We start from the raw sequence: 11,768 nt of genomic DNA, 5'->3' as shown, positions 1-11,768 counted from the left end.
AGAGAGAAAAGGAATGACTAAACGCAAGCAGTGGGTACGCTACTATTTTGATTGTGTCTGAGAGAGAGAGAGAGAGAGAGAGAGAGAGAGAGAGAGAGAGAGAAATACTTGTGAGTCGGAAATAGTGTAGGAGGCAGATAGGAATAGATTGGACGCAGAAGATGGGGAAGGATGAAAACTTTTTTATTCTGCCTGTCTGTGTATCTCCTGAGGGTCTTATATCAGCTAAACATATTTGAATTTAAATAAAACGGAAAATGCCTTTATTGCATTTAAGTGTGTGCACACTGCAGCAGATGACCACCAGTTTCCTCAGAGATATATAAATGAAAAACAGCGCATGCCTCTTTGTTTTACCCCGCACGTCATTCAGCTCAGACAAGCCCTTAGACCCTGTGTGTCAGATGTGTTCATCTTTATTACAGAAACCAATTTGCATACAATTTAAATGTCAAGTGCTGCACTAAATAGGTTTCTATGAAATAACTTGAAATAATACAAGACAGTACTACAGATAGAAACACAGCTACATACTAAACTGTAGAATGTGCTAATACTCTAGTCATAGAAGGAGTGTTTACCACATATTCATTCATTCATTCATTCATCTTCTACCGCTTATCCGAACTACCTCGGGTCACTAAGCCACCGTGCCCCCTGTTTACCACATATTAAGTAACTTAATTAAGGAATACTTTATAATATATTTTGCTTTGATTATTATGAAGCTACTTACTATATAGTATGTGTAAGTTGCAAACTTTGACACAAATGTGGGAAGTAATTAAATATACCGTATATTTACGTATTTTTTTTTCAATCTCCAAAGCGCAGAAAAAAAACCATGGATGCCTTAATGTTTTCATCTTTTTCTAGCAATAAACTAAACAACTAACTGGGAGAAAATGAGTATTGATGTGAGGATATGTACCTCCTCAAAACAGCAAACTGTATCAGACAATGTTCTAGATTTAACAAGTGAATATGTCCGTACACTGATTGATATAATGCTAATACTCATACTGTATATATGACACGACTAACTTAAACACAAAAGTTTCTATATTATCTATGTTAACGGTTGATACCGTGAGCAGCCATGTTGATTTGCTGTCACTTGCTGAGCTCAGGGTTAATGAGACCCTTTACTGGGGGATGTGGTAGCTCAGTGGTTAAGGTGTTTGACTACTGATTGGATGGTCATTGGTTTGAATCCCAGAATCCCACCAAGTTGCCACTGCAGGGCCCCTGAGCAAGGCCCTTAACCCTCAATTGCTGAGGTGTATAAACTGAAATAAAAATGTAAGTCACTCTGGATAAATGCTGTAAATGTAAATGTACTAGTTTCTGAGTTGTAATTCTGACGAATGCAGTACAGTATATACTGTACACTCAGAGATGTGGAGAAGCTACAGGACAGGAAAGGTAGACAAAACTTCCAAAACCCTTTCTGTTGGTTAATGTTCAATGACCAATACAGGATGCCTGTGCATCTTGCACAAAATTATTAATAACTATGGAAACTCAAATAGCCATAACTTTACAATAATGGTGAGTAGACAAACATCTCAGAATGCACAACACATCGAACCTTACAATCAGATGAACTACTGCACCAGGAGACCACATTAGGTTACATTCCAATTTGAGGTTTAATGAAATTGGATGGAAAAAGATGTATCCTGTCCTTTTCCTTATCTTCGACTGTTTTGAGACAGGCTCGTTTTTTTTTTTTTTTTGCTAGGATGACAACTGTAGGCTAACACTTAACCAGATGACATCAGAAATCAGAGAAGTGTGCAAAGCTTTTCTGCAGTTTGGTCAATAATTGACTAATAAAAATCATTTGAATAGCTTATTGGGATTAAGCCTTTAATGTACACACTGCTTGTATAGTACATATAAAGCTAATCATTTGGAAAGAGGGTGCATTTCATTAAAGTTTAAATAATGGAAGATTAAAACATACAAAATATAAGCACTGGCATTCAAAGGGACTTGGCTTTAATAGCAGGATATAAAAAATGGCTGGATCTTTTGTATATAGCACTGTTAGAAAGATGAAATAAGGAATATTCTAGAAATCAAAGCTTTTATTCACCCTTAATTTTTGAAGAATGTTGTAACAATCCTTACTTGTTTTTCTCTCGTTTGCTTTTGTAAACGGCAGTCGAGGCTAAGGACGTACGCGGCTTCATGCAAAATACATGAGACTAGATGAATGAATATGTAGGAATGAGGAGGTAACAGGTATTATCTCACCTCCAAATCTCCTGGGAGAGACTGTGGTAAGCTAAGGTGTTGTTTCTTAGTCTCAAATTTCACTGTATTTTATTGTATTTCATTGAACCCCAGGAAAGTTTAAAGGTCCTTGTGCTGATCCGAGTACACATACAGATCTGCAGCAGTTAAATATTTCAAAGAATCTGCAAGAGACAGGCAGTGATGAAGTTAGAGGGCAAGCAAATCAAGCAAATGCCTGGAGTCCCCCAGGCAACAAACACCCAGGTAAAAAATTACCATTGAATGAAATTCATTCATGCCATATACAGTATATACATATACAGTATATATAATAATATATATATATATATATTATTCTACACACTTAAATGAATGAATGAATGAATGAATGAACCAACAAACTAAAAATTAATACTTTTTTAACTTTAAAAACAGAGGTATGGGATCTGCCTTTAAAAATACAAAGTAAATGACTAAATATATAATTTTAAAACAATAACAACAACAACAACAACAATAACAATAATAATAATAATAATAATAATAATAATAATAATAATAATAATACTATTGAAAACATACATACATAATAAAAAGGCTAATAAATAAATAAATAAATAAATAAATAAATAAATAAACGAATATGTTACTACTACTAATAGTAATATAATAATGATAACAATAATAATAATAATAATAATAATAATAATAATAATAATAATAATAATAATAATAATAATAACAATCTTCACCCTGTTCAGCTCATGTTACTGTCTGTATGTTTTCTCTGTGTCCTTCCTCTTGTTTCTCTGGTTTCTTCCCATTGTTGATATTCAGATTCTTACTATTTTCTTACACTTTTTTGAACACATAGTACACATAGAATATTGTAGAATATTGTAAAGAAGAATGTTGTAAACTAATGGTGGAGGTGGATCAGTGGAGAATTTTCGCTTAGCGCTCCTAAAGTTCCCAAATGCCGCGAGAGACAGGGAAGAAAAATTAAGGCATTTCATGTGATATAATGATTTCCCTTAGGATATAGAATAATAGCATTACTTTTAAAGGTAATAAATGTCGTCAGGTCATACAGCGGTTGCTGAATTATTCAGGCTTTTGCTTTTGAGGCTTATTTGTGTTTTCAGGAGAAGGTGATAATTTTTTTTATCTTGAGTTTTTATGGGGTGTAATAATAGGATGTACAGATATTTTTAAATCGCAATCAGAAATACAAATTTCTTTTCCTTATTTTTTATTTATTTATTTTTTTGGTGCTCAGATTAAAAGGTTTTTTTTGAATGACAGATTTATAACTAGCATCCACTTGACCATCTCAGAGGAATACCACTAACCTGAAATATGCAAAGGAAAAAAAAAGTGAGGGGAATAAAAAGAAAGAGCGAGAAAGAGAGAGAGAGAGAGAGAGAGAGAGATGGCGAGAAAGTACAAGAGTGCAAGGAACAGATTGCCATCTTTCATAAGATAAGGCCCCCAGGTTTAATACACATTCCAATATCCTCAGCAACAGGAGTCAGATTGTAATTTCTGAGGAGTATAGATTGCATAACAACATCTGGCTAATCCTCAACCTACAGGCTTCTGCGCATATTTTTCTCTAATTAGATTTATTTGCTGTCTTTATACGATTCGTCTTTACCCTTGGCATTTTGCGCTCTGCTCACAGATGTCATTAAAATTCCCTCGTGGAGATAAGGGAATCCAGGATGATTTTCATTGAGCGACATTGGAGCAGCGAGAACACGGAAAACATCAAGTATTGCATTCATTGATCTTCTCCACCTCGGAAAGGAAGCGTGAAAGCAGCAGCCATTGGCGCTCCTCCGCAGCTCCGTAATGAGCCACCGTCAGATCTGACATTTTCTGCAGATGAGCAGCAGATGGGGAAAGGCATCGACATCTTAGGCTTAACTTATCTGACTTAGCTCAGAATTTTCCCTTCAGGTGCTGCAATGAACATCCACATGTTTGATTTCCGATGAAACGTTTATTCTATTAGAAACATGTATTATATTAGAAGAATTTTCAAATATGGCCTGTGTTTCGGGTTGTGCTAATGTTCAGGACTGAATTTCTTTGTCATGTCACACTCCACATTGGTGCTTAATGGCTCAGCTTAGTATTCGATCGCTACCTTTTTTCGTTCAACACTGACTAAAATGCCCTGCTTATGACAATGAACACCATATAAAGTTTAGAGTTTAGCTCTAGCATTTCTTACTGATCTCCTGAAGTAGTATATCCCATCCTGAGCACTTTACACAGGATAAGAAATAATATTTTTCACTAATACCACTTCTTAAAGGTAGGGTCTCATATTTTTGAGAAATGCTTCAGAAAACTGAGTGGGCCGAATAATAAACAAAAATCAAAACAAAAATCAAAACAAAAATGTAGCCAATGAGCAGAAAGGGGCGGGGCTTGTCAATATGCAGCGGAGGGAGTGTTCAGTTCGCATGTGTGACATTAGCAGAAAGCGGTTTTAACATTGACATGGAGGATAAAAACAAAGAAAGAAAGCGAAGAGAGGTTTATGATAAGGCAAGAAGTAGGACGTGTTAATATAGGATCAGCTTTCCAGCGCTGGAGAGAACTGAAGGAGCAGGTAGTTGGCGTATATTCACAGATTGGAGTTTCGTGAGTCAATAACTCCTGAGCTAAACGCTGTTACTACACAAATAACACCTTTTTTATATCGTAGTAATGTAGAGACGCAGCTACAACCGCGTTTTGTGTAGTAACAGCGTTTAGCTCAGGAGTTATTGACTCGGGTTTTGCTTTGTTTCACAGAACTAATATATGCCGTCCTTTGCATGATTATGCTTGTGTGTCATTTTTGCTTGTTTGTTTATCTGCAATCGTATTGTTCTTCCCTTCAGCTATGATAAAGACACATTTCTTTCCATTAGGTGCCTGGGTTACGTATGTATGTGTGGGTGGAGCTATCACTACAGGGGTGGGACCCATTTGGGTTAGGGGCGTGTTTGTTTTGGTGATTTCAAATGAGGACATTGGCTTTCAAAAATCGGAGACCCTACCTTTAACTTAAGAATAGTGTTCCAGAGGACATTTTTACTCATCACACTAACTCTATAACTGTTTACCTGTAAAATGTTCTATTGTTTGTAGAAGTTATATTATCTATCACGATCAGTACAATTACACATATTAAGTAAAGTTTCTTGAAAATTATGCGTAGTACTTATAAAACTCTGAGTAAAAGCGAGATGACGGACAGATTCAGACACTCGGCAGCGAGGAGATGCATGAGAATGATAAGTCACAGGCAGGGTGGAGCATAAGGCGAACCGTGATAGCTTCAATTTTATGGTTAAGAGGAATGTGAAAATTCATCATGGTGCTTGGCAGATGATGGCAAACAGCTGTCTCCAAATCTCAGATTCGAATCAGCAAAAATGTTGTGGGGGAAAATAAAAGCACACACGCACACACACACACACACACACACAGACACACACAAAGCTGACCTGGCAGGGCTGCACTTGTCATAAATAGAGAATTTTATTATAGTCTGTGCATAAATTCAGGTAAATTTCCCATATTAGTTTCATGACAGGTGATTATCATCCAGACCAGAGCCCAAAGAATCTGGCATTTACTTTGGTGAGTTTTAGCACTCTTTGATTTTTTAACTTGTATTTAGAATTAATTAATTGTAATAAGGTTATCAGTAACACTCCACATACATCACATATTCATAATGCATTCCTGTTATATAGAGCTTACATAACACCTTATAATACCTGGTTACATTCTGAGGACAGAGGAAGCTCTGTGGTTTAGGCATCTGCCTACTGATTGGAAGGTTGTGAGCTTAAATCCCAGGATAAAAAAAACTGCCTCTGCTGGACCCAGGAGCAAGGCCCTCAACTGCCCAATGGTTGTTATAGCAATTTCCATCATGAATGTCTAATATAATATTCTGAGGAACAGAATTATGTTATGTTATGTTATGTTATGTTATGTTATGTTATGTTATGTTATGTTATGTTATGTTATGCTATGTTATGTTATGTTACAGGGCTGTCAAGTGTCACGCACTGAGAGTGACAGTCACGCATTTGGGTCTTTTCTCCTGCTCTCCCGTCACACATTGTATTTCTCACGCAGAAAAACTTTTTGACCTCATATGCCTCATATGAATTATTATGCCTTATATGAATATGCCTCAGCGCCCGAAATGTATCAGTCCGCACCGCTGTCTCTATGGAACCGGGCAGGAATCAAGCGCGTCTCCCCTGGAGTTCTTAGTCGAGCCTGACACTTATCAGCCAATCAAAAAAAGAGGCTACACAATAGCCAATCAGAAAACAGCACTATTGTATATGGATAAGATTTAACGCAACAACCAATGAAAAAAAAAAAAACATTCATTATAGAGGGTATTTTCAATGTGAGGTTTGAACAAAACCTCAACACGAAACAGCTTGTCTCTGGACGGGACATTGTCCTCAATCATGACCCTAAAAATGACTGGGCTTGAGCCAAACTGTTTTATATGGGATCAACAATACAAATGATAAAGTAGTCCAAAAGGCAACAAACACTTACAATAAACACCACCAGTCATAATCTCTCTCTCTCTCTCTCTCTCACACACACACACACACACACGTACACACAAACACACAGGAAATGTCATTCTAGCCTGTCTTCAAAACTTGAGAGCCCTGTGTTATGCTATGTTATGTTATGTAAGATTGTTTACCATGTAACAGGTTATAAATGCTGTAAAAGGAGACTCCTGGAGTCTATCACGTGACATTATTTACAATTTGGTGCTGAATGAATACATTTTTTAAGATAGCTAACAGCACTCAGGTAGACAAAACATCTTACGTCGTGTTTGTGTATTTTACTTCATTTGCCGTTGACTGGGAAACAGTTTGGGTTAGTAAAAATGTAATAAATAAATTAGTGGTCCATTTGAGTTGATAGTACCCTTTTAAGCATTGCTTTTTTTTTTTGGAGTTAAATTTGTGGGATAAATGTATATTGATAGGCAGTGGATGGTTGGCATTTATCCACATAGGTCTCTGTAAATATTTTGGTGTGGCTTATTCAAACATTGAAAAATGGCCCGTTGTCTTGTGAGTAATGGATATGAACACAACTGTCACTTTAACATTCTTACAACAACCCTAGAACAAAAAATCATCCAATGTTGGTAGATGAATCAACATTTTTAGTTTTAGTCTCCAGTCTGTATAAGATTTTCAGTACACACTTTTTGTCTGATAATTTTGTCCTTTGCCTTGCAGTGGTATTCACTTCTTGTTCGTTTCTACATTTTGTAGTGTTACAACCAGGAATTGAAGTGGACTAAATTGGGATTTAAACCGTTTGATTTGCAGTACAGCTAACATTTAAAGGGGATGGATGTTCCTTAATTTACATCTGATCAACGAGGTAACCTATAGCACTGTCAAATTCAGTGCTTTGACTCTATTAAGGCTTTGCTGGTCCAGCTCCAGCGAGGAAACAGACAGATACATGACCTCAGCTGATTAAAACATAGACTCGGGAGACATCTCATAAGAGCATCACATTCTCTTTCTCTCTCTCTCTCCCACTCTCTCCACCTCCTTTCCGGTGTCTTCCTATGAAGTGATCTAAAGCCGTCCTCACAGGGTGACAGTCCAGGCATGTAGCGGAACACGAGCAGGAACAGCAGGACACGCCGCTCAGTCATGGAATCGCCAACAAAACTGCCGTCAACACAGGCCACAGGTAATTGCGTACATGACAGGTAAACAGTATGCGTCCGGTCAAGGCTTAGAGAAGACTGTCTAAAACGTCCCTGTGCTTCTCTGCATTATTGTCTCTGCCTGCTCTTCTGTCTCCCCTGGCATCCACTGTCTAATTAAACATGTCCTCTAGCAAGAAGCCGTCCACTTAACACCTTCAATTAGTAACTGGAGCTCCATCTGTACACACCGATGTGACGGAGCGTGTGGATGATTGTGTGCACCTCGACCATCAGAGGCTTATTTTAGACTGTGTGCAAGGAGTGTTTATGAGCCAAGTCTGAGATATGAGTGCGCCGGGGAGATAAAAAACGAGTGCCTATGAGTCTCTGTGTGAGACAGAGCTTTGGTAATGCACCGCAGATCCCACTGAAAGTCTTGTGAATAATTGACAGGTCATTATTTATTATCAGAGGCTCGCCGCTGTGCTGCTTTACATGGCCCTGCTTCGTTAAGTCAAAGTAAATGAGCACACTCATGCTCCAATTACCTTCCGGTGGATTCCATTTCCCTAGTGACTCGAGTCGAGCTAGGCTGAGGCTTGCGCCGCCGCCGCTTCTGCAGCCACCGCAACTTTCCTTATTTGCCATTTATTTACCATTATCACCATTTAAGCAATCTATTTTTATCCCTGGTAATTGAATTCATATGGAAATATATTTCAGGCTCTCACATACTTCTTTCTAATTTGACTTGGCACCATCCGAGAGAGAGAGAGAGAGAGAGAGAGAGAGAGAGAGAGAGAGGGAGAGTTTCATATAGCTCATTAGCATTCTCTCCGCTTCTATCTTTTGGTCTGCAGGCCTTTATTTTTAGCACGTAGATGAGAAGAAGAGGCATGAGAAGCTTTATATGTATCTCGCCGAATGACAGATCTGAGAACAATGGTCACTTTAACATTCTCACAAAGACCCCAGAACAAATAGCATTATATGATGGTTTATGAATCCCAGTTTTAGCTTTCTCTACAAGACTTTCACGGCTAGCCTTTTTTCCCCCCGGATACTTTTATTCAATGACTTGCATAAGTATTACCCCACTTCCTTGAGTTGTTCCACATTTTGTATTACAATGTGGACTTTAAATGGACTGAATTTTGCACATTTGGATTTGCACAATATGGTGCAAAAAGGTGCAAAAAAAGTTGTGTTATTATGATAACGTTGATGAAAACAATACAGAAACTGATTTTCCTGTTTTCAGAATTGCTCCATCAGGTTAGAAGGACAGCCTTTTTTTAAAGAATTTGAAGTGTGATTGCGGTCATTGTTGTAACATAAACCGGTGTTGTGAAGTGTCAGGTCAACTCCTGCATCTGCAGAAAACTCCATTTCCCAGAACACACCAAACTTCACTTCCAAAAACTCAAAACCTTTGTCACGTTCGCAGTCACTGTAAAATTGGTAAATTTACTAAGCCCACTTGTGAAATATTGCTCAGTGTATTCATATCTGTTTGAAACAAGGCTAAAACCTTGTTGTAGAGGTCTTCTCGGGTCTAATGAAATGTACCCAAATCACTTTTTACCCGCACCCGACGTGCATTTTTTTTTTTTTTAAGAAAGATCCGAACCGAGACAAACCCGAAAATATTACACCCGAGTTCGACCCGACCCGTTGGCAATTATTTTTTAACCTGACTGGACCCGAAAGTTGCACATACCGATGCAGCCCTGCACGCACCAGTCAGACAGAAAAGTAACCTCTATGGCGTGGATTCAAAATTGATTGACAGGTCTGTTTCAACGAAAATTAGCGCAAGCAGTCTTGGCAAACAGAGGAAAGGTTGGAAAAGGACTCGAGTCGATGCACACACGCGAGATAAAGTAGCTCGGGTCTTCTCGGGTCCGTTCGGTAAAAACACATTCATTTTAAATTACCTGAGACCCGATGCCGTTATTATTATACCCGACCCATGTCCGAGGCACACGTGAAACTTTTAGACCTGAACCCGCTCGGGTCTCGGTTCGGACCTCGGGTTTTCGGATCTAAGTGGACCCGTGAAGACCTCTACAGTACCTTGTTGTATCTCTGTTGTTGTTTTGATTTGTTCTCTCCATTTTTTTTTCTTTTATATTTGTGTTTCATTCTTTTGAGCTTATCTTCGGACCCTTGTATGTTTTTTGACAACAAATTGACCTCACAATCTGGATTTTTCTCTTTTCTGTGTGACAAAACTCTTGCTTGTTTCACTTGCATACAATATTTGGCATCCATCTTATTCTCCACCCTGACAATATCTCCCAATCCCTGCTGATAAAAAAAATCCTTAGAACCTATTGCTACCTCCACCATGCTTCAATCATTGTATATAATATTTTAAGAAATTCTGAAGAGCAGGGAGGAAGACGATGGAATTCCTCTACTTCTATGTTAGATTATGTTAGACTTTCATACATTGTCAGGAACATACATGCATACTTGCGCTCACGGCCATGCTCCTTTCATTTCTCTTTCATTTTTCAGCTTCTATCTCTCTCCTAGTCCTCATGGCTGTCCTCATTCTGTCCTCCAAAGTGGTCTAAGCCTTAGCAACTCAAATCCTCCTCAGCGCCTTTTCCCCAGCTCATGTGGAGTCAGCATGGCAGCTCTAAGCCTGCTATTGTCTCAGATAGAAGGTTTAGCAAGGTTTTAGCGGCCATAGCATCATGCTGGATGAATAATTTAGAGCATCGTTTCAGGTGCACAACACTTTTGTTCTACACAAGCAGCATTAGGAACATAACCAAGAGAGACACCACTACTACACTACTCATCTCTCTCGATCTAAAATGCTCCAGGCTACCAGAGAAATCTGACAAGAAACAAGAGACAACTTTCAAGAAAAGTCAACCAAAGCCGGAACTAACGCCGGGGCCGGACTGACACTTAAGAAGACGCTATGATGAACCTGCCGATTATATGAGGAGATAAAGGTGGCGGTGAATATTTCCTTGCTGCTAGTGAAGGTCCCTGTCAGTCAGAGCATTGCCTGTGGTGCCTTGGCAAGTGTGAGATCGTGTGTGTGTGTGTGTGTGTGTGAGTGTGAGTAGGTGGGTTTGAAAGTGGATGAGGATGTGTCAGAAAGAAACTGGGATCTGTTGGGCTTAATTAAAGTGTGTGTGTGTTAGTGGAGTGCAGTGTAGTCTGCCGCTGCTCTGACACCTGACATGTTCTACCATGACACCAACCCTGTCAAGCTGAACAGACCAAGGAAGAAAGGCAAGAAGAGAAGAGAAGAGAAGAGAAGAGAAGAAAAGAGAGAGAAAACACCATGTATTAGGTTCATTCAAACTTAGAGGAACACAGCAATAGAGAGAGAGAGAGAAAGAGAGAGAGATAGAGAAAGAACAACCACTGTTCACCGAGACAGAAAAAGAAAGAAATGATGTAGAGGATGAGGACCTAGAGAGGGACAACTCATGTAGTGAATGTGACTTTGATACTGACTTGGCCTTTGCTAACCTTACACCTTTTCAGATTTTCACTCGTTTTTTTTTCTCCCAATTTAATCACTACCTGTAGCTTTAGTTATGTCCTGCCGTGCTGCAGCAGCTATTCGATTGAAAGAAAGAACTATCTCTGGACTCGTATTTGCTCTGAATGAATGGATGTGAAAAGCGTGATTTTCACAAAATTCTGATGAAATTTTGTGTGTGTGATTGAATATAAATGTGAGACTTTAGAGTACGAACAAAACTGCCGGCATTGCGAAATCACAACAGTTATATGATTTGAAGCTCATTCATTCATTCATTTT

Source organism: Tachysurus vachellii, chromosome 17 (genome assembly GCF_030014155.1).
Source record: "Tachysurus vachellii isolate PV-2020 chromosome 17, HZAU_Pvac_v1, whole genome shotgun sequence".
In the NCBI taxonomy this organism is placed as follows: Eukaryota; Metazoa; Chordata; class Actinopteri; order Siluriformes; family Bagridae; genus Tachysurus; species Tachysurus vachellii.
The sequence above is the reverse complement of the archived record's forward strand: the minus strand, read 5'-3'. Positions refer to the sequence as shown.